The following is a 24,219-nucleotide window of genomic DNA, read 5'->3' as shown; positions in this document are numbered from 1 at the left end:
CGCTTATGTTCGTATGAATCATTTTATTTGGAATGTCTTGCATCTGCAGATAGGCTATCAGTATGGGGCGTAGTGTGTTTGGAGTATCTATTATTGCTGTTGCAATTCTTGGCTCTGGACCTGTTGCTGATGGACCAGGATTCTAATGTGTTCCTCCATCTTGCCTTCACTGAAACAGAATAGAAATACTAATTCCAATATACTGGAAGTAGATCTGTACCAAATAGCATACTTTAGTATTCGACAGAATACGAATACCAAATAAAAATAGTGGACACTGAGCTTTAACTCATAATAAAGAAGCAACAAAGAACCAACATGAAATCACAGATCAAGTGTTTATTTCAGTAGAATTTAGAACAGTAGAGCCCTGGATTATTCATATTTCACTTTAAAGCACTATTTCCCTTTCTTTTGCTATGTAACCTCTCCTTTTCCCATCATCCTTTTGTACTGTCATCTTATTATGTTGCCCCCCCCCCACTTTTTTATTATATTATTGCATTTGTATCCCACATTTCCCCACCTATTTGCAGGCTCAATGTGGCTTACAAAACCTGTTATGGCATCGCCATTCCAGGAGACAGGTACAATTGGTGTTAAGATCATGGAAGAGGAAAAAAAGGGGCTGAGCAGTTATAGAAAAGTGGCTATCAGAATAGGATGAAGTGGTTAGGTGTTATAATAGGCTATGAATTCTCATTGTAGGCCTTGTTGAAGAGATAGGTTTTCAATGATTTACGAAAGTTTGTTATTTCGTTAATCGTTCTCAAGTCAGTTGGTAGTGCATTCCATAGCTGCGTGCTCATGTAGGAGAAGCTAGTCGCATGTGTTAGCTTGTACTTTAAATCCTTTGCAGTTGGGGAAGTGCAGATCAAGGAATTTGCGGGCTGATCTTTTGGCATTTCTAGGAGGGAGGTCACGAGGTCTAGCATGTAGCTCGGGGCATCTCCGTGGATGATTTTGTGAACAATCGTGCAGATCTTGAACACGATACGCTCTTTGAGTGGGAGCCAGTGGGTCTCTCTCTTAGGGGTTTTGCACTTTCATATTTTGCTTTGCCAAATACGAGTCTGGCTGCGGTATTCTGGGCTGTTTGAAGTTTCTTAAGTCTATTCTTTGCAGCCTGCGTATAATGCATTGCAGTAGTCCAGGTGACTTAGCACCATTGACTGTACCAGGTTACGGAAAATGGATCTCGGAAAGAAAGCTTAGATTTCTTTATAAAAACTTTTGGTATATCAAATAACTTGAACTTACAAATAATGTAGTCGGGGCCACATTGAATCGAATATGAATATTCGCTACAGCTTTAACTGGAACATTTATTTTGAGGCTTGACTAGCCCTGGGTATCTTTTAACCAATACTGGACATTTATTTATTTAAAATATTTATACCAGCTTAAACCTAAAACATATATAAAAATAAACAAATCACATAACCTCCAGGAGTCACAACTTTGACTGTACGTATCTTTCCATAAATTTCCTGAAATGTTTTTTTTTTTTTTTTAAATACAATATATTCCCTTCCTCTGGAGAGATTTTGGCAGCATTTTCCATTCCCAAGAACCCTTACCATATGCCAAGAGAACAGCAGACACTTCAGTGTCCAGGGCTATCTGCAGAGAGGAGACTCAATGCCTCTGAGGCTGGAGATGCCACTACAGTACTCTTAGTGCAGAAATCTCCAGGAGTTTGAAGGACAAGCAAATCCCACAACTAGCATCAGTGGTGCTAGTTACAGGTTTCACGGCAGGCAGTAGAACAGGGGTGTCCAACCTTGGCCCTCCCCAGGTCAGGTTTTCAGGATTTCCCCAAGGTATATGCATGAGAAATATTTGCATACAGTGGAGGAAGTGCATGCAAATAGAACTCATGCATATTCAACAGGGGAAATCCTGAAAACCCGACTGGGATTGCAGCCTTTGAGGACCGAGCTTGGACAACCCTGCAATAGAGTATGCTAGCTCTGGCTGTATTCTTCACTAAAGACAAAAACTTTATGAAAATAAATTACTACTACTTACTACTACTTAACATTTCTAGAGCGCTACTAGGGTTACGCAGCGCTGTACAATTTAACAAAGAGAGACAGTCCCTGCTCAAAGAGCTTACAATCTAATAGACAAGTGAACGGTCGGTCCGATCGGGGCAGTCAAATTGGGGCAGTCTGGATTCACTGAACGGTAAGGGTTAGGTGCCGAACGCAGCATTGAAGAGGTGGGCTTTAAGCAAAGACTTGAAGATGGGCAGGGAGGGGGCTTGGCGTAAGGGTTCAGGAAGGTTGTTCCAAGCATAGGGTGAGGCGAGGCAGAATGAGCGGAGCCTGGAGTTGGCGGTGGTGGAGAAGGGTACTGAGAGGAGGGATTTATCCTGTGAACGGAGGTTACGGGCGGGAACGTAAGGGGAGATGAGGGTAGAGAGGTAGTGAGGGGCAGCAGACTGAGTGCATTTGTAGGTAAGAAGGAGAAGCTTGAATTGAATGCGGTATCTGATCGGAAGCCAGTGAAGTGACCTGAGGAGAGGGGTGATATGAGTATATCGGTTCTGGCGGAATATGAGACGTGCAGCAGAGTTCTGAACAGACTGAAGGGGGGATAGATGGCTAAGTGGGAGGCCGGTGAGGAGTAAGTTGCAGTAGTCCAGGCGAGAGGTAATGAGAGCGTGGACGAGAGTTCGGGTGGTGTGTTCAGAGAGGAAAGGGCGAATTTTGCTGATGTTAAAGAGGAAGAAGCGACAGGTCTTGGCTATCTGCTGGATATGCGCAGAGAAGGAAAGAGAGGAGTCAAAGATGACTCCGAGGTTGCGGGCAGATGAGACGGGGAGGATGAGGGTGTTATCAACTGAGATAGAAAGTGGAGGAAGAGGAGAAGTGGGTTTTGGTGGAAAGACGATAAGCTCGGTCTTGGACATGTTCAGTTTCAGGTGGCGGTTGGACATCCAGGCAGCAATGTCGGATAAGCAGGCCGATACCTTTGCCTGGGTCTCCGCGGTGATGTCTGGTGTGGAGAGATACAGTTGGGTGTCATCAGCATAGAGATGATACTGGAAACCATGAGATGAGATCAGGGAGCCCAGGGAAGAGGTGTAGATTGAGAAGAGAAGGGGTCCAAGGACCGATCCCTGGGGAACACCAACAGATAAGGGGATGGGGGTGGAGGAAGATCCATGAGAGTGAACTTTGAAGGTGCGGTGGGAGAGATAGGAGGAGAACCAGGAGAGGACAGAGCCCTGGAACCCAAATGAGGACAGTGTGGCAAGAAGTAAGTCATGATTGACAGTGTCAAAAGCAGCGGATAGATCCAGGAGGATGAGGATGGAGTAGTGGCCTCTGGATTTGGCAAGGAACAGGTCATTACAGACTTTAGAAAGTGCTGTTTCTGTCGAGTGAAGAGGGCGAAAACCGGATTGAAGCGGATCAAGGATGGCATGAGAGGAGAGAAAATCAAGGCAGCGGCTGTGGACTGCGCGCTCAAGTGTCTTGGAGAGGAAGGGTAGGAGGGAGATGGGGCGGTAGTTGGAGGGACAGGTAGGGTCTAGTGATGGTTAACAATAAAAATAAATAAGGAAAATAAAACCAGAAAGGGCAGATATTCAGACCACTGGGAGGTAGCTAGGCTGCCTCCTCCAGTCAGTGTTAAGCCCATTTCCGGTGATCGGCGTTGAAATATCTGGGTATATCTTGGCTGGTTTAAATAAGCCGATATTCCGCGCTGGCTGGTTAAGTTTAAACAGACAGTGATATACCTTCTTTGGCTGCCAAATTTAGCCAGCAATATGATGACTATGGGCGGACAGCCTGTTGCATCACACAATATAACCGGCTATCCACTAACCAGCCTGCTATTTCCTGTTGAATATCGCTAGATAGCTGGTTAAGTACCGTTCCTGACTGGTTACATGGTTTTAAATATCATCCGGCAAGTGCCTACAGTTCAAAAGCAAACAAAATGTAAACACACACCAAGTTTAACAGCAAGAGGATAATTTTATAACAGAGCACCTAGGTTAACAGAGCAGGAAGGCATCTACTTTACTAAGACACATGGAGGGGCATAATCGAAAGGGAAACCCAAGTTTTGTTAGGATGTCCTCACAAAACGTCCCGATGGAGGGGCGGGGAAACCCGTATTATTGAAACAAGATGGACGTCCATCTTTCATTTCAATAATACAGTCGGGGACACCCAAATCTTGAAATTTAGGTCATCCTTAGAGATGGTCGTCCCTAGACTTGGTCATTTCTGATTTTCGGCGATAATGGAAACCAAGGACACCCTTCTCAGAAACGACCAAATGGAAGCCCTTAGGTCGTGGGAGGAGCCAGCATTTCTAGTGCACTGGTCCCCCTGACATGCCAGGACACCAACTGGGCACCCTAGGGGGCACTGCAGTGGACTTCAGAAAATGCTCCTAGGAACATAGCTCCCTTACCTTGTGTGCTGAGCCCCCCCCCCCAAACCCCCCTAATACACAACTACCATAGCCCTTACAGGTGAAGGAGGGCACCTAAATGTGGGTACAGTGGGTTTCTGGTGGGTTTTGGAGGGCTCGCCGTTTCCTCCACAAACATAACAGGTAGGGAGGGGGATGGGCCTGGGTCCACCTGCCTGAGGTGCACTGCACCCACTAAAACTGCTCCAGGGACCTGCATACTGCTGTGATGGAGCCGAGTATGACATCTGAGGCTGGCACAACATATTTTGAAGATTTATTTTGAGGGTGGGAGGGAGTTAGGGACCACTGGGGGAGTAAGGCGAGGTCATCCCCGATTCTCTCCGGTGGCCATCTGGTCATGTCAGCCACCTTTTTGTGCCTTGGTCGTAAGAAAAACAGGACCAGGTAAAGTTGTCCAAGTATTCGTCAGGGACACCCTTTTTTTTCCATTATGGGTCGAGGACGTCCATGTGTTAGGCACACCCAAGTCCCGCCTTCGCTATGCCTCCGATACGCCCCCTTGAAACTTTGGCCGTCCCTGCAATGGAAAGCAGTTGGGGACGTCCAAAATCGGCTTTCGATTATACTGATTTAGACAACTATTTTCCGATTTGTGTCGAAAGATGGGTGTCCCGAAAATGAGCCTGATAGTTGCCTACGCGTCCTTCTAAAATAGCAGCATAAAGTCTGCAGAAACTGTGCCTAGATTAAAGGCTTGAGAGCAGGTATATGGACATGTCCATATTTCTTCCTGTATAATATGGATCATAAGGAAGGTAAAATTATGTATCATACCTGATAATTTTCTTTCCATTAATCATAGCTGATCAATCCATAGACTGGTGGGTTGTGTCCATCTACCAGCAGGTGGAGATAGAGAGCAAACTTTTGCCTCCCTATATGTGGTCATGTGCTGCTGGAAACTCCTCAGTATGTCGATATCAAAGCTCCATCCGCAGGACTCAGCACTTAGAGAATTACACCCACGAAGGGACACTCTGCCCAGCTCACCACCACCGAAACGGGGGAGGGGAATTAACCCAGCTCATCCCCACACAAGTGGGGGAGGGGAATCCGTCCAGCTCATCCCCGCGGAGCGGGGGAAGGACACCACACCCGCCGATGCGGGGGGATCTGGCTTATCCTGCAACCGCAACCGCGGGAGGAGCTGACTGACCCTAACACCGCTGAAGCGGGAGGGGTACAAAGCTGCCCTACAGCCGCACGAAGCGGGAGGGAGTGCCGGCAGAATTTAAATCTCAATCCAGCCCCGTAAAACGGAGGGGAGAGGAATGCAGCAGCTCACTGTAACACAAACTCGTCTCAACTCTTGAAGAATCCAAGTGAAAGAAGAACTTGAACACGAAGTCCTCCTGAAGTAACTGAAGGCTAAACTTGAACCTAAAATTCAACCAGAATATAAACAGTACAGATATCTGGGAGGGGCTATGGATTGATCAGCTATGATTAATGGAAACAAAATTATCAGGTATGATACATAATTTTACCTTCCATATCATCAAGCTGATCAATCCATAGACTGGTGGGATGTACCGAAGCAGTACTCACCCAGGGCGGGACATAGAAATCCCTGACCGCAACACTGAAGCTCCAAACCGGACCTCCGCCCGAGCAGCCAAAGTCAAGCGGTAATGCCTGGCAAAGGTATGGGCCTTCCCCGCGGCCACCCAAGCCGCTGCAATGGCTTCCTTGCCCATCTTGCCACTGTAGGCTTAGAAGCCTGCAGACCCTTACGAGGACCTGTAAACAGGACAAACAGATGATCCGATTTCCGGAAATCATTGGTCACTTCCAAGTATCTGATGATGACTCGTCTCACATCCAGAAATTGAGAGCAGAGTATTCCTCTGGGTAGACCTCCCTACGAAAGGAGGGGAGACAAAGCTGCTGAATCACATGGAAGCGAAAAACAATCTTGGGCAGGAAGGAAGGCACTGTGCGAATAGTCACTCCTGCCTCAGTGAACTGCAGAAAAAACTCTCGACATGAGAGTGCCTGGAGCTCGGAAACTCTTCTGCCTGAAGTGATAGCCACCAAAAAGACTGCTTTCAACGTCAGGTCTTTCAGAGATGCCCTCGACAAGGGTTCCAAAGGCGGCTTCTGCAATGCTCTTAGCACCAGGTTGAGATTCCACGCAGGCACCACTGAGTGCAGAGGAGGGCGCAGGTGATTAACTCCCTTGAGAAAGCGCACCACATCTGGCTGCGAAGCCATGGAAGCACCCTTGAGGCGGCCCCTGAAGCAAGCCAGAGCCGCTACCTGAACTTTCAGGGAACTGAGCGACAGGCCTTTGTCCAGACCTTCTTGCAGGAACGCCAACACTGAAGAAATTGGAGCAGTGAAGGGAGAAAGTGAGCCTGCTTCACACCACGCTGCAAAGATACGCCAAACCCTGGCGTAAGCAGTAGAAGTAGAGCGCTTCCTCGCTCTCAGCATAGTGGCGATGACCTTGTCCGAGAAGCCCTTCTTTCTCAGACGCTGCCGCTCAATAGCCAGGCCGTAAGACCAAAGGGGGAGGGATCCTCCATCACCACGGGACCCTGATGTAACAGGCCCTGCTCCACTGGCAGCCGCAGAGGATCGCCGACTGAGAGCCTGATCAAGTCCGCATACCAGGGACGTCTGGGCCAATCCGGACCCACCAGGATTACCCTGCCGGGATGCTTTGCCACCCGGTCTAGCACCCTGCCCAACATGGGCCAGGGCGGGAACACATAGAGAAGCTCTTGTGTCGGCCACCGTTGGAGAAGAGCATCTACTCTCAGGGATCGAGGGTCCCGTCCTCTGCTGAAAAAGCGCGGCACTTGGCAATTGGCCGATGACGCCATCAGATCTAGACTCGGCTGGCCCCAGCGCTTCGTGATGCCCAAGAACGCCTGAGCAGATAGCTGCCACTCTCCGGGCTCCAAGGTATGGCGACTGAGAAAGTCTGCCTTGACATTCATGACTCCGGCAATGTGGGCCGCTGACAGCTGTTCCAGGTTCGCTTCCGCCCACTGGCATAGATTCATGGCCTCCTTGGCTAGAGGGGCGCTCTTGGTACCTCCCTGGCGGTTGACATAGGCCACAGCCGTGGCATTGTCCGACAGGACCCGTACAGGCTTCAACACCAGTACCGGGATGAACTCCAACAACACCAACCGAATGGCTCTGAGTTCCAGGAGGTTGATAGACCACTTGCCTCTGCAGGAGACCAGAGCCCCTGCGCTGTCCTTCCCAAGCAGTGGGCTCCCCAGCCCATCAAAGAGGCGTCTGTCGTGACGACAATCCACTCCGGGGTCACCAGAGGCATTCCTGCAGACAACTTGTCTGTCTGCGTCCACCAGCTCAGCGCCTTGCGCACTGCTGGGTCCAAGGGAAGGCGCACAGCATAATCCTCCGACATCGGAGTCCAGCGCAGCAGCAGAGATTGTTGTAGTGGTCTCATATGAGCCCTGGCCTAGGGCACTACTTCCATCGTGGCCGTCATAGAGCCCAACAGCTGCACGTAGTCCCAAGCCCGAATAGGAGAGGCTACTAGGAACTAGTCCACCTGAGCCTGAAACTTGACAATCCGATTGTCTGGCAGGAACACTCTGCCCACTTGGGTGTCGAATCGAACTCCCAGATACTCCAGGGACTGAGTCGGGCGCAGCTGGCTTTACTCCCAGCTGAAGATCCACCCCAGGGAGCTCAAAAGAGCAACCACCCGGTTCACAGCTTTGCCGCACTCTGCATAAGAGGGGGCTTGGATCAGCCAGTCGTCCAGATAAGGATGGACTTGAACTCCTTCCTTCCTCAGGAAGGCCGCGATGACCACCATTACTTTGGAGAAGGTCCGCGGAGCAGTAGCCAACCCGAACGGGAGGGCTCTGAACTGGAAGTGTCGGCCCAGTACTGCAAAACGCAGAAAGCGTTGATGAGGAGGCCAGATGGGAATATGCAAGTACGCTTCCTTGATGTCCAAGGATGCCAGGAACTCTCCTGCCTTCACTGCCGCTATAACAGAGCGGAGGGTCTCCATGCGAAAGTGCCGAACTTTCAAGGCCCGATTGACCCCCTTTGAGGTCGAGGATAGGCCGTACAGAACCTCCTTTCTTTGGTATCACAAAGAAAAAGGAGTAACATCCCTTGCCAAGTTGATTTTCTGGCACCGGAACGACCGCCCCCAGGCGGATCAGATTGTTCAAGGTCTGCTGCACTACCACAGCTTGACCGGAGACTTGCAGGGAGAGAGTACAAACCCGTCTTTTAAGGGTCGGCAGAACTCTAGCTTGTAGCCGTCTCTGATGACTTCCAGCACCCAAGCGTCTGAAGTTATTGTGGTCCACTCGCCCATAAACGAGGACAGCCGTCCTCCAATCTGCACTGGGGCGTGGACCAAGGCCCCATCATTGGGTACGAGACCCTGGGGGAGGACCGGAGGGAGCACCTCCGGGACGGCGGTCTCTGCGAAAGGAATGCTGCTTGGGGGAGAAGTTCCTCTTGAAGGAAGAGGGGGCAGAGGAGCCTGACCTGCCCGGGCGGTACCGACGGGCTTCCTGAAACCGTCCTCTGGAGGTACCAGGGCGAGTACTAGCCCGAGCCCTGACCTCTGGTAACTTCTTGCCCTTAGACGTGCTGAGATCGGTCACGATTTTGTCCAGCTCGACCCCAAAGAGCAGCTTGCCTTTAAAAGGTAATCTAGCCAGGCGGGATTTAGAGGCGTGGTCAGCAGACCAATGTTTCAGCCAAAGCCACCGCCGCGCAGAGATTGTCTGAGCCATGCCTTTCGCTGAGGCCCTCAAGACATCATACAGCACGTCTGCCAAATAGGCTAAGCCCGATTCCAGGGCCGGCCAATCAGCCCTCAAGGAAAGATCCGAGGGGAAAGCCCGCTGCACCATAGTCAGGCACGCCCTGGCCACATAGGAGCCGCAAATTGAGGCCTGCAAACTTAAAGCAGCTGCCTCAAAGGACGACCTTAAGGCCGCCTCCAATCTTCTGTCTTGGGCGTCCTTTAGGGCCGTGCCACCTTCCACCGGCAACGCCGTTTTCTTAGTCACCGCAGTGATTAAAGAATCCACGGTAGGCCACAGATAGGCCTCACGTTCACTTTCAGTCAAAGGATAGAGGCGGGACATAGCCCTAGCCACTTTAAGGCTCACTTCCGGGACATCCCATTGAGCCGCAATTAAGGTGTGCATGGCATCATGCACGTGGAAGGTTCTAGGCGGGCGCTTCGTCCCCAGCATAATGGCAGAGCCAACAGGGGCTGAGGGAGAGACGTCCTCCGGAGAGGAAATCTTCAAAGTGTCCATGGCCTGTACCAACAGGTTGGACAAATCCTCTGAGCTAAAAAGCCGCGCTGCAGAGGGGTCATCCGCTCCATCCGAGCGGGGATCCGTCTCCTCCAAGGAATCCGCAAAGGACCGTTGGGAGACCTCAGATACGCTGCCCTCATCTACATCGGAGGAGACAAAGTCCTCCAAGGCCTGGGAATCAACCCGAGGGCGTTTACCTCTGGGAACCTCAACCTCTTTACCAGACGAGGGAGCAGGGGCAGCGTTTTGCATAAGGAAGGCCTGATGCAGCAGCAAAACAAACTCGGGGGAGAAACCCCCCAGACTGTGTACTTCCGCAGCCTGGGCAACAGCCCTAGACGCACCCTCAACCGGCGCTCGCAAGAGTGGGGGAGAGACATGCTGCGCATCCAAAATGGTGTCCGGCGCGACACTCCGCGAAGGAGCCGCGCGGGAAGAACGGCGCTTAACTTTAGCCGCTTTTGTGCCGTCGCCCAAATTAAGGGCGTTCATGGCATTAATGTCTCCAACCTCAAGGGCGGCCCAAGAAGAAGCCGTCCGAGCCGCGTGGCCGGCCAAGATGGCGGAGGCGAGGAGCGGGGGATGGGCGTTTATGGCGGGAAAAATCGCCACGCCGGAGGAAGGACCGGGACATTCATCGGCCACGAAACTGTCACCCAACAAGGGCGAATCAGGCTTTAAGACCCCCGCATCCCCTCTAGAAGCGCCCAAGCGATCCGGGGAGCGACTCTTTACGCCCTCGCCCTCCGACGCCATATGCCACGTGGAGATAAATCGGGGAACCCCCTGCCCGCTATAAAAAGGTAAAAATTACCTGCTGTCCGCTCCGAGCTGTAACGACCTGGTGTCCCAGTGAGTAGCTGCAATAAACGTTTAAATAAACGTCGAAATAAACGCCTTTAAGGACGTTCAAAATTTTTTTTTTTTTTTTTTTTTTTTTTTTTTAACGGAGCCAGCGGGAGGGGGGAGAAAAGGAGGGACCTGGCACCACCAGGTTTGCACTTGCTCAAAAGAGCCCTCAACCCCAGGCACTCAACAAAACCTAAAAATTAGGCTTGGAGGCCTAGCCAGAGCTGCTGCTGTGTGTGACCACCACCTGCTGAGATAGAGAACATACTGAGGAGTTTCCGGCAGCACATGACCACATATAGGGAGGCAAAAGTTTGCTCTCTATCTCCACCTGCTGGTAGATGGACACAACCCACCAGTCTATGGATTGATCAGCTTGATGATATGGAATGTGCTATTTTAGGTTTAAAAATGAAAGATATGATTAAAAGATTTCCAAGGAGCATGGAAAACAAACAAATCCTTAATACAAAACAAAATCTAAAAATAGGTAAGCAAGAGGAACTGATGTCATTCATAGGATGTGTCATCTCTAGCGGAAAAAAATGTAAATTCTGGTTCCCTATACAAATTCTCACTAAAATCTGTCTTGCTGTTATTCAGCACTCATGTACAGAATTACTCATTATAATGTAGAAAGACTCATGGTATATTTCCAATTATAATGGGATTTGTTATCAAGGTAGAGCCTGCTAGTTCTGAAGCCCTCTTCCCAGTTATGGCTGTGAATACATTTTCGTACAGGGCAGAGGAAAGAGTGCCATTCATTGCTGGAGAGATTAAAATTTGGCTGCTGCATTTAAAAGCAGAAGTATGTAATCTGTTATAATGCTCCTCAGTGGGGCTGGTTTTATGACGTTGACTGTGGTGCGTGTTGCTGTGCTAAAAGTTCCGTTTTTAAACCCAGTTTCTGGTTCTGGGGATGCCGCAGCCTTGAGAGGGGGAGTTTCAGCCAGCTGGCGAGCACGTTTTAGAGCTATTTGGCAACATAATTTAAATTACTCCTCCCATTTCAGCTTTCACAACACCTACACTTTTAGCCAGAATAAAGAGAGGCATTCTCTTATGTGTGTTTAGGTTGCAGGAGCAAACATGTGCATTTTGAAAATGCAGGTAAGTTTTACCCAGTGGGTATTTTTTTGTAGGAAGAATGGCACGGTACTCAGACAGGGCAATTTTAGGGGCGGGGGTCACAGTCTATGGCCCCACCCCTACAGAAGCCACACCCCTTTTACCAGACATGGAGCATATAAAAAAGCATCATTGAAAATATTACACCAGTTCCTAGAATACCAACACATTAACTAGGAAAATAATAAACAGAATTTTCTACATAAGAAATTACATTATCAGCAGAACACTGCACCTCAATACACAGAACATGGATAGGGCCTCACCAACTACAAAATAAGTGACCACAAATCACTTTGTGCTGCTGTTGCCATTAGGAGAACAGTCTTGCCAAATCTGAAACACAATATTTTACCAAATCTCAGTACCAAACAAACCTCACATAGAATGAAAGCACTAACTTCTGATTCAAGGCAAAAGGTTTTATTTTAGTTGGACAGTCCAACTAACTCTCAGTACTTAACAGCAGCAACTATAGGAAGCACTGTGAATATTACATGGTCTATATACTTTGCTTTTCTACATGGGCCATATCGTACACATTTGTGCTTTCAAATAAGAAGTAAATTAAAATGAAAATAATTTACCACATGACCCATTCCAAGTTTCTTTTTTTCTTACCCGGGCTGCAGAAGAGACAAACTTCAAACAACAAGGCAGGCAGAGCAAGGACAGAGCTGCACCAGGTTCACAAAGGGCCAGTCCTTCTCCATCAGCTTTTCAATGCTGGTGATGCTGGGATGGGTCCTCAGTACAGAGGATGTGAAGGCAGGACTGAATGCCGTCCTGTTCAGGCACTGGTTTGGGCAGAGCACAAGGGGCTTCAAAATGGAGGCTTGATGCTTGCAGTGCCGGAGGTGTGTTGTGTGAGGCCAAGGCTCAGACAGACACACAACACAAGGAGCCGGCTGGAGCGGGACACAACATGCAACTGTGACTGGTCACACAGCTGAATGTGGCGCTTAATAGGATGCCCCTGATTGCTTACTGCTGCTGGATTGTGAATTGGGTCTCGCTATTGATTGCTGTGGAGCCTGCTCAACAGTCAAAATAAACTTGATTGACAAGGAACAGGTAAAAAAAAAACCAAAAAAAAAAAAAAACTACTGGTATGCCGTACTGGCACAAAAAAGCCCTGGTTTTACCCCAATTGGCCACAGATTAGCACTTATCAGGCCCTAAGCAAAACACTTTTATGGGCCCCTCCTTATTTCTTTTGAGCCAACTTCTTGGCAGTCTCATTCACTCTGCCCCCAGGATCCTCATTTATGGCCTTCCCCTACTCCCAATGTTGCCCCCTCCCCTTCCCCCACCAAATTCCTTCTCTCTTGGTGGCTTAAGGGCTGGTTCTGAGTGTGGCAGGAGCTGTAGGCTAGCAAGCAAATGCTTTGAAATATATGCCCCCCCCCCCCCACCTTGCTGAATTATCAGTGTTGGAAACTGATGAATGTTTAATGGAAGTAGAACAGCCAATTTCTTGAAGTGGAAACCAGTTTTGCTGAGATCAGTAGGGTACTATGAGAATCATGGCTGTTGGAACTTATGAAGAGTCTGCGCAGTGAAAGGTTCCGGGGCTATGCAGGAAGGACTAGGCCTGTAGACCTGACAATGCATTCCAGGCTAGGTGTCTTGGAGATGGCAGGATGGAGCAGTAGTACAGAACTTTGACATCTTCACCACCAACAAAAATGCCAATCTGAGGCGTCTTCCATTCTTGGAAAATGGAATAAAAGAAACAGTTTTTCCAGAGACGACTCCTGAGGTTGAAGGTTTCTGCTGAGCTTGAAAGCTATATGGTTTTGCTCTTCCAGGATATAAGCCACTTGAATCTGAATGTGATTACAAAGTCCCAAATTCTTGCTGCTTCTCAAGCACAGGAAGCAGAGTTTTAGTATGAGCATCCCAGCCCAGGGTCGATGCATCTGTAGTCAGAACTGACCAATACTGGTTCTGTGTTTAAAAAAAAAGCAAAAAAAACCAAAAAAAAACCCCAACCCTATCAGAGAGGTTGGTCTCAGAAGTAATATCTCTAAATGGTTTAGTTTTACACAAAAAAAACAGACGAGAAAAACCCCTATGTAATAAGTCAGCAAAACATAAAAAGGAGTAGGGGTGGACCAATGGCTCTCTAGTTCAATTAAAATGAAGGGACACCAGTGGATAAAAGATGGAAGCAATTTATTGATATTAAACAACAAAAGCAAAAACCCCAACACACTAACAACAATAATCCAAAGGGAAATAATAATGAGAATTCAGATAAAAATATGCACTCAAAAGTGCCTGATGAATCATCGGTGTGGCAGCCTTGTAGAATTCATGCCATGTGTTGGATGTCTCGGACTGTGACTCCTGATGCAGGCGATCACCACCAAACACGGCTCCACGTTAAGTTTAATGAGTTCATCTGTGTACATCTGAACATATTTGCTTTTGAACCTCCTATTAGCCCACCTGGGCACTTTTAATTATACACTTTTTATCTGGACTCTCAATATTATTTACATTCTGACTATTGTTAGTGGGTTTTTTTTTTTTTTAATATACCAAGATATTGCTTCCATCTTTTATCCACTGGAGTCCCTTCCATTTCAATTGAACGAGAGGGCCACTGGTTCACCCCTACTCCTTTTGTATTTTGCAACGACGACTCTCACTCCCGTCAAGATACATGGAGTATAATAACAGTAAATTTGACAGACTGAGAAATCATACCATAGTACTTGCATCATGCCAAAGAACTTCATTCAAGACTACATATGATGTAAAAATGTATAGGCAACCTATCCCGGTGCTAATGAAAATGTTTAAAAAAAAAAAAATCAAAACCTGTGGATCCCAAAACAATGAAAAATGTTTCTGTATCTTTCTGCCCCATTCTCTTGCTCTCCGACTGCATTTCTTGGTACTTGAGAATTTTCAGTAGAATGAGTGTGTTTGTTTGAATTTCTCCTTGTGCAAGAAAAATCAAGATGTCTTGAGATCCAGAATGGGATGCAAACTTCCTGACTTCTTTGGAAAAGACTTGAGGATTATGGGAAATGAGTGTAGGTTTGACTGGTACATGGTTTTTCTTCTTTTGGTATATCCTAAGAAGGGCCATTGCTGGGATCCTGTGGATGATGTACCACCTTGCCTCTCTTGTTAAAATGTTATATTGTCGATGAGCAATGTACCCGATACAGCATGTCAAAGAATGTGTTATCCGAGTTGAAACTTGAATTTGAGCAGGTTTACTTTTTTTGTGTATATTTTGCAGTTAAAATAAACATTTTTTTTAACACACACAACAACAACAACAACAACAAAGTATCTGGAATTGAAACCCCAATTTCTCTCCTGTGGAGGGACAGGTTGTATGGCATTGGAGGGCAGCAAAAGAAAAACCTCCTCTTGCAACAGTTGACATGAGAGTTGGGTCCAGTGCAAAGATTGATCTGGGGGTCCACCAAGGCAGTAACCTCTATAGATTATATTCCAGATGCCAGAAATGTATGCAGATGGTCTGCCAAGCCTGAAATACTAATAAATCACCTGCCATTCAGTGTTAGCATTTAAACCCCTGGTTCCTTGGAAGTTACGGTAATCATATTTCTGAAACAAGTGGATTTCTTGTAAAATTATGTTTATAGCTTAATAAAAATAAAGTTTTTTTTAAAAAGGGCTCTGAGGGTGGGTGGTAGGTGCCTAGGCACAAGCATAACCCAAAATTGACACCATAGAGCTGGCACTAAAGTGGAGATTCCTAAATGCAGCAGAGATGTGCATAACTTACACGTACTTAAAATTATATGGGTAGGTGGGGGCCCTGCCTATGTATATGCTCCCTTGCAAATACTCACTATGGAACATAGTTGTATATTTACAGAATAGCACTTACACAGCATACTGGCATATATGTACCTGTGTGTGCATACATAGTATTCTAAACATTTACGTTTATAATGTGCGTATAAATGTTAGCACCCAGTTTATAAGATTGCTCTTAATATGCTGAAATCTTCTGCTCAGTGTGTGGCAGCGCCCAAGAAAGCAAAACATTTAGGAATCATTAGAACAGAATGAGATAAGAGTGTATCATAATGCTTCTGTATTGCTTCATTGTCTGACCACTTTTTTAGTGCCGTGTGCAATTCTTGCTGATGCATCTCTAAAAAAAAAAAAAAAAAGATGCAGCGGAATTAAGAAAAAGGTACAGATAAGGGTGACAAAATGATAAAAGGGGATGGAGTAAGCACAGGCTAAACAGCTTAAAATCATAAGTGAAGTGGAACAGGTAAACACAAATCACTTATTTACGTTTTTATAAAGTACAAAGACTGGGGGGACACAACATGAGGTTACTATGTAGTACTTTTAGAACATATTACAGAAAATACTTTCCCCTCTATGCATATACTTAAGCTCAAGAATCTGTTTCCTGAGAATGTGGCAAAACAGTTAACATAGCTGCCTTCAAAACAAGGTCTGGACAAGTTCCAGGAGAAAAGTCCATGAACAGTTATTAAAAGACAGCCTTAGTGAAATCCATTGCTTATCCTGGGGGGGGGGGGGGGGGGGGGGTAAGCACCACAGAATCTACTTTTTGGGATCCTGCCAGATACCACTGACCTTGATTGGCTACTGTTGGAAGTAGGATACTGTGCCTGATGGACCTGTCGTCTGACCCAGTCTGTCGATTCTTATGTTCACCTCTTCCCCTTCTCCTCCTGTGCCTTTGTAAAGTGCTTCAGAGCACAGTTGCTTCATTCACACCACCAAAAGTCAAAGCAGGTCAGCCACTGGGAGCAAGAAACCACCGTGTACTCAGATATCTTTCACCAAACCTGGTTTCCTCTTTAGCTTTCCTGTCATTAGGCCAGAATCAGGGCACATGAGGATCTGATGCACGAGAGAAGGGTTAACTGTGTGCAAATATGAAACATTCTCCAAATTCATATATGATAAGAGGCCTAGTACATGAGACCTGGCATGTCTGGGCTTTTCATCCTCCAGAGAAGCTGCACAGTAGCCTATTTTTCTATAAAAGGAGCTCTCAACCTCTAAATTTCACCATTTAAAAACCACAAGGACTTCAGGTGACATCAAATCTTAAGTCTCAGGGTTCTTTTATATCCCTGCATTACAGTAATAGTGGATCACATTTTAGTGACAGGGCCACACATGTAGGCCAATGCACAAAATAAAAATCATCCTGGAATAGGTGAAGAAATTTGAAACGTTACGTATCTGTACTGCACACTGCAAGTCTGTTAAAAAGGCTCAAACTTAATCTGCTTTTCTAATATTGCCCAGAATAACAGTAGCTCCAGCTTCTGAGCTTCTTAATGGATTAGAAAGAGGATAGCACCGACTGAGAAAACAATGATTCATTTGTACTGTTTCATACCTACTACAGCAGCCTTCCAAAACAGTCAACACAAAATAAAACAATGACAGATTTAAAATCTGAGCCCAGGCCCAACAAGTAACTGCGGTGGTGAATCATTTTCCTCCTCTTGCTACAATTCAGCATAAATTATATCCGCACATCTGAATAGTCTCTTGTCTGCAGGGAATGGAAAACAGAGACCCGGTTAACTATGCAGACGTAACCCTTTCAGACGTTCGCCTTTCCAAATGAGGAAAACAAGATCAAATCGAGGCTTATTAGTTCGGCATCCTCTAGTAAACTTTCATTTTATTATAACTAAGACAGCTTTCTTTTTTTAAAAAATAGGGACTTATGGAATGGAGGGGGCAGTGGACTAACCCAAAGGATTCAGAAACTCTACTCCAGCTGAGCAGTTCAAATCTAACTCAGTCGCAGCTTGGTCCTGTTTATGAAATAAGTTGGTGTCTGTTACTTCTCACTGCACAACATGCCTAAATCTACACTGTGATTTGTGCATGTGCAATTCTACTTGCCCCATCTCAAACATAAAACAACAGAAATAAGTTAAGGTACAGAGAATGGCAACAAAATTGAACACAGTTCAGAGTGATTCCCTTATAAAGGCAGGATAAGCAGATTAGGACAAGTCAGCTATATGAGAGGAGACAATGGCGAAGGATGAAAGTTGTGAGTAGAATGGACAGCTTAATGGGAACCAGTTACCCTTTCGGATAGAACCAGGATGGGGGGGGGGGGGGGGGGGGGGGGCATTACCACAGAACTTGGTTTTATCCAAATTTTAAGGTGGTTTTTTTTCCAGTCAACCCTGAACATTTAAACAAATGCATGTTGTGGAATTTGTTGCCAGAGGATGTGGTGGGGCTGAAATATACTTGGGTTTATTTGGACACGTTTCTGAAGCACAAGTCACTGGTGCAGTTTATTTGCCTACTTTGGAGGGAGGGGGGAGGCAAAAAGTAAGGAAGTCATAGTGCCAGAGGGAGGGACACAAATTCAACATTAGTACTCATAACATTTAAGGAGGGTGCCCGCTATATTACACCTAGGGGACAGGTTCATTAATAATTATTAGTCAAGTAGATGTGGATATTGGTATCACCAATGTCTGGAAATGGCCAAGAGGGTAGATTTGCTTCCAAGTGACCTGGACTGGCTACTACTGGAGAAAGGAAACTGGGCTCAGTTGATCTCTGGTTTGATGCAGTATGGCACTTCATATGGAGGAGTAGCCCGATGGCCAAAGCACTGGCCTGACAACCAGGGGAGCCCTGTTCAAATCCTGCTGCTGCTCCTTGTAAGTCACTCATTTCCTCAGGTACAAACTTAGGGCCCTGTTTACTAAGGTGCGCTAACGTTTTTAGTGCGTGCTGCGTAGGCACCCATGGGAATATTGTGGGCGCCTACATAGTTAGCGTGCACTAAAAAGCACTAACGTGCCTCTAACGTGGCTTAGTAAACAGGGCCCTTAGACCATGAACTTTCCAGAGTCAGGGAAATACCTTGAGCTATTGCTGAAAAAGGTGTGCGGTACATCCAAATAAAACATTTTTGCATTATTTCCAGATTTCCTAAGGTTACAAATGTTTTACTTCTCATCATTTACTGTGTTGCTACCCAACAGATCTGTTCCCAGGTCAGGTCCACCACTGGGAGTTCCTAACATAAAAATCCTCCTGGCACCAGTTGAAGACATTTGAAACTTTCTGTACCTACACTATAAACTGCAAGTCTGTTACATAGGCAGAGATTTAAATATCATGAACAATATATCTGACAAGCAGACTAACTCCAGATTTTAAACTTGTACACTTAAGCAGATAGTACCTTGATAATAAGTTTCTATAGGAAAGACTGTGGCAGTTCCTTTAATATGAACTTACTGGTCAACATTCAAACTGATTTAAGTGGCCAGAAACGGCTGCTGACAGGTTAAATCGCTTGTTTGGGGCTGCCCATTAATTTTCAGTGGCACTTAATCCGTGGTTAGTGCCTAAGTACTAAGCCACTTAGATTACTGCAATGGAATCTACGCGGGATGCAAGGAACGGACCTTAAAGAAGCTTCAGACCGCCCAGAACACGGCAGTTAGGCTTATATTTGGAAAAACGCGATATGAAAGCGCAAAACCCCTCTGCGATAAACTACACTGGCTCCCAATCAAAGAACGCATTACCTTCAAAATCTGCACCATGGTTCACAAAATAATTTACGGAGAAGCCCCTGGATACGTGACGGACTTGATCGACTTACCAGCTAGAAACACATCAAAATCAACTCGAACATATCTAAACCTACACTACCCAAGTTGCAAAGGCCTCAAATACAAATCAACCTACGCATCCAGCTTTTCCTACATAAGCACACAACTATGGAACACATTACCAAAAGCCATGAAAGCGACATACGACCACCTAACATTCCCGAAATCACTAAAAACTAACTTATTAAAAAAAGGAATACCCCGCTGATCCAACCTAAATGCTTGATCTCTGTGACATCAAAATTAAAGCACGTAATGGACATAACTCAACTCCTCCGCTGCACAATTCCCAAAATATTTTATATCCTACCACAGTATCTGTACTCATCGGAGCTGACAAACGCCTCCCAGTACTATGTAAGCCACATTGAGCCTACAAATATGTGGGAAAATGCAGGATACAAATGCAACAAATAAATAAATAAATAAATAAATAGTGAAAATCAGCTATTTTGGGGACAGAGTTGGCAGCTGGCCAGTTAAGTGTGATATTCAGCACTTAGTGGCCCTTTTACTGAGCTGTAGTAAAAAGTGGCCTGTGGTAGTTTAGACGTCTGAAACTAAAGCACGCTGGGCCATTTTTTTACCGCTGCTGGGGAAAAAAAGGGTTTTTTTTGTTTATTGGGGCAGTAAATGGCTGTACGCTAAAATGAGAAGTAGCATGCAGCTATTTAATACCCGAGCCCTTACCACCACCCACTAATCTCGCAGTAAAGTCTCACACACTACTCAAGCGGTAATCATGTAGCATGCGCTAATGCGGCCGTGTTGTTGATTACCGATGGGAACGCCCCCTGCGGTAGAAATTAGAAAAATATTTTCTACCGGGGGAAATAGTACACACCAACTTCGAAATGACCACTGGGTGCCGGTGCTAGCCGGACAGTAGTGTCGATTTTGCGCACGCTACCTGAGCGTTAGCCCTACTACAGTTTAGTAAAAGGGCCCCTTAACCAGCCAGGGTAAAAGTATAAATGGAACCACATTAAAAAAAAACCAAAAAAAAACAAAAAAACAAAACAGTCCTATCTAAGGGCCCCTTTTATTTATTGCATTTGTATCCCACATTTTCCCACCTTTTTGCGGGTTCAGTGTGGCTTACAATATGAGTTAAATGTTAGAAATACAATTTGTTACAGATTGGTTATGGATTACATTGTGCAGAGTTATGCGAAACAATTGAGGTGTCATTAGGGAATGTAACAATGGAACATAAACATTGAAACTTTGGAAGGAAACACTGGGAGCTTGGAGGGCGATAAAAAGGCATGAGGACATATGGTATATATCTTTCTGTGAGTAAAGGTATGAGAGATGTGATATTACGGGAATGAGAATTCAGAGGTGAATGTATGATGCATTAGTGAACATTAAGTATGGCCTTTATGTGTTTTATTTCTTTCCGTAAATTTTTTCGAAAAGATGGGTCTTCAATAATCTGCGGAAGGAAGCTTGCTCGTTGATTGTTCTTAAGTTGCGCGGCAGTGTATTCCAAAACTGCGTGCTCATGTGAGAAAAGGTTGACACGTGTAGCGCTTTGTATTTCACGCCCTTGCAATTGGGGAAGTGGAGGTTAAGGAAGGTTCGGGATGATCTTTTGGCGTTTCTGGTTGGTAAGTCTATCAACTTGTACATGTAGGCTGGGGCTTCGCTGTGAATGATTTTGTGGACTAATGTGCATATTTTAAAAGTGACGCGTTCCTTGAGTGGGAGCCAGTGCAGTTTCTCTCGTAATGGTTTTGCACTTTCATATTTTGGCTTTCCAAAGATGAGTCTGGCTGCTGTATTCTGGGCTGTTTGAAGTTTCCTCAGTATTTGTTCTTTGCAACCTGCATATAGTGAGTTGCAGTAATCCAAATGGCTGAGCACGAGGGATTGCACTAGGCTGCGAAAGACGGATCTTGGGAAGTATGGTCTTATCCTTTTCAGTTTCCACATGCTGTAAAACATCTTTTTTGTTGTGTTGTTAGCGTGAGTTTCAAGCGTTAGGTGGTGGTCGATAGTGATTCCAAGGATTTTTAGCGTTTCAGAGATTTGAAGGTTCAGGTTTGGTGTGTTTATGGCTGTGAATTCTTTTGTGTTGTATTGGGAGGTGAGAATCAGGCATTGAGTTTTTTCTGCATTTAATTTCAGACGAAATGCATCCGCCCATGTGTTCATGATGTGTAGGCTTTGATCGATTTCGTTGAAGATTTCGTTAATGTCTTGTTTGAAGGGGATGTATATTGTCACATCATCAGCGTATATATATGGGTTGAGGTTATGGTTTGATAGGAGTTTTGCCAAAGGGATCATCATTAAGTTGAAAATAGTTGGTGACAGAGGTGTTCTAGCATTTTTAGCATGCGCTAAAAATTAGAGCATTCTAACTATGTAGATGCCCGTAGGATTATTATGGGCATCTATATGGTTAGCACACACTAATGTCTAGCGCATTCTAAAAACGCTAGCACACCTTTGTAAAAGACTCCCTTTATGCAGTAACCCAGAGTCGCTTAAGTTCTAAATTTCGACTTAAAACTGGCACCAAATAAATCAGAGATTCAATGCCGAAGCCCAAACATGGCCCAGAACTGAATATCCAGGAATAATGCCAGAGGAGGCGAGCAAAATGCTAACTACTGTTGGTTGAATATTGACCCCTTAGTATTTATTTGCATATTAATGAAATATGACGTGGTGATCCCTTGCACGGGAACCTTTACTTGTTAAGAAAACAAAGAACCCTTTTACTAAAGGATGTTAAGCCTGAGCACACGCTTAGCACATGGGAAAATGCTGATCGCAAAGGGGCCCTTTTACAGAGCAGCGGTAAGCCCAATGCAGGCTTACTGCTCACTCTTCCGGGAATACCGCTGACCCAACAAAGCTGCTGGCAGTAGTCCCGCCCTCAGCACGCACCATTTCCACGGGAAAAAGAAAATCCCCGGAAATGGCTTGCGCAGAGGTAACCCTGCGGTAATCGGGCATTGCTGCACGCTGCCAGGTTACCGCGGGTGCCCGTATCACCACCTCAATAGGTGGCGATAAGGGCTCCTCGCTGCATGGCCACGCGGTAAGAGTTTTCTCACCGCGTGGCCATTTTGGGGGGGGGGGGGGGCTTTTACTATTGTGGAAAAAAAGGGCCCTGGCGGGCAGGAGAAACAGCCCCTGCTGCTACCGCAGGGCCATTTTCCCTGCAGCTTAGTAAAAAGGACCCCAAAATGTGTTAAAGCGTTTTGTGGTAATTTTGCATTTTCCCTGTATCATGCCCATGTTAATGAATTTTTGCAATTATTTTTTGGAAGTGGGCATGCCACAGGTAGGGCACAGACATGTCTACGTTAACCAGCTGGTGCGTTTCAATTAGCAAACACTAAATGGCAACCCAGAGTTAAAGTGAGAGCACACAGCACCTCCTAAAAGGAAGGCAGTAAGTGCTCCCACATTTTTGTTCTAAGTCTCATGCACCAATGGAAAATTAGTGTGGGACTTACAAAAAAGCCCTATTTTATGGCTATGTTCAAAATGGATTTAGCACATTTTAACATGGGATTTTTCCACATGATTTACCAAAATGCATTAAAAAATGGACTAAGGGCCCCATAGTGTGCCCATAAATTGCCTCACAAAATGAAAAGTACAGTTTTAAAGCAAAGCAAAGCAAAATCCAGATAGCTTTGTAAAACATCGTTAGAATATATGGTTGGATATGGATTAGAAAATTGTTATTAAAGTCCTAAAGCAATCATAATATAGTCATGTAATCTTTACAATGAGAAACTCTAAGAAAACGCAAAGGAAATAAGCTCTTTTACATATTACAGTGCAAAGTACTTGTCACTACAGCACCTTTATTAAGCCAAAAGGAACAGCCGTCCATTTTTAGGGATTGATCAAACAATTTACCTGGAATATTACAAATCCCCATCACACAGACCTAAGTATCCTGCCCTAAAAGCATATCCTTAGCATCCCGCGTCACTTTCTAATTACCATCTTTTACTGTTCTTTCCTAGGTCTTCAACGTTCTGACTGAAAAATGGAAAGAGAACTGTCAGTATACAAAAAGGGTAACTAGATCTGATGGTGCACAGCCACCCAAAAATATTGAGCCTTGAAGGTATCTATCTCTTAAAATGAACCCCCTTTTCCCCCTTAAGAAGGGAAACTTCAGAAGCAAGTTCTTTGGCAAAATGCAAGAACTACAGCAAGCCCTAGCAGTAAATTTGAGAGCCTGAGATCATACCAAAAATATTCTAGAAACTACAGGCCATTCTGGTAGATTCACAGTAGTGCTGTTTACTCCCATGAGGACTGGGGTTCTGATCCATGGGATGGTTGAGGATTGGGATGTTGGAAGAGCACACGTAAACTTCAGCCATGAGCTACCTTCCCTCTCTCCCTCCCCAAGGGCAGTTCAAGGCAATCTGTTGCCTGAGGTAAGAGATGAGATGCCCTTCCCTTCCTACACCCAAAAGGGACTGTCCCCTAGGAGCAGGCAGAGAAAGTCCCCTCCCTCAGAATACCTGCTAGGTGGCTGCCGTAAGAAAACAGAATGGAATTTATATTCCCAGGCTATTTAAAAAAAAAAAAAAAAAACCCTTTCCATTCACTGCTTATATTCAGCAAAAACTGTAGCAGTTAAACTATGTAGCCTAGGATTCTAGCACTTTATAAATGCTATTAGTAGTAGTAGTAATAATAATAAAAAAAAAAAAAACTGACCTCTGATCATACCCACTGAACTATTAAAGAAGATATTTTCACAATTGATACCGTTATCTACAGAAGTTAGCCTTGTCCAAAAGTGGGAGTAGAGCAGAACTAGAACACGCCATACCAAAAAAACAAACAAACAA

The 24,219-nt window shown here is 45.6% G+C and overlaps 1 protein-coding gene across 1 annotated transcript in view; it reads right to left on the bottom strand.

Moving 5' to 3' along the window:
* Positions 1-24,219, bottom strand: part of WIPF1 (WAS/WASL interacting protein family member 1) — a 137,459-nt gene that overhangs the window by 88,514 nt on the left and 24,726 nt on the right. Inside the window, 1 exon segment of the mRNA XM_030210023.1 lies at positions 16,335-16,504. The gene's annotated coding sequence lies outside the window, so the exon portion shown is untranslated.

This window comes from Microcaecilia unicolor, chromosome 7, assembly GCF_901765095.1.
Source record: "Microcaecilia unicolor chromosome 7, aMicUni1.1, whole genome shotgun sequence".
NCBI classification, from domain to species: Eukaryota; Metazoa; Chordata; class Amphibia; order Gymnophiona; family Siphonopidae; genus Microcaecilia; species Microcaecilia unicolor.
The sequence above is the reverse complement of the archived record's forward strand: the minus strand, read 5'-3'. Positions and strand labels throughout refer to the sequence as shown.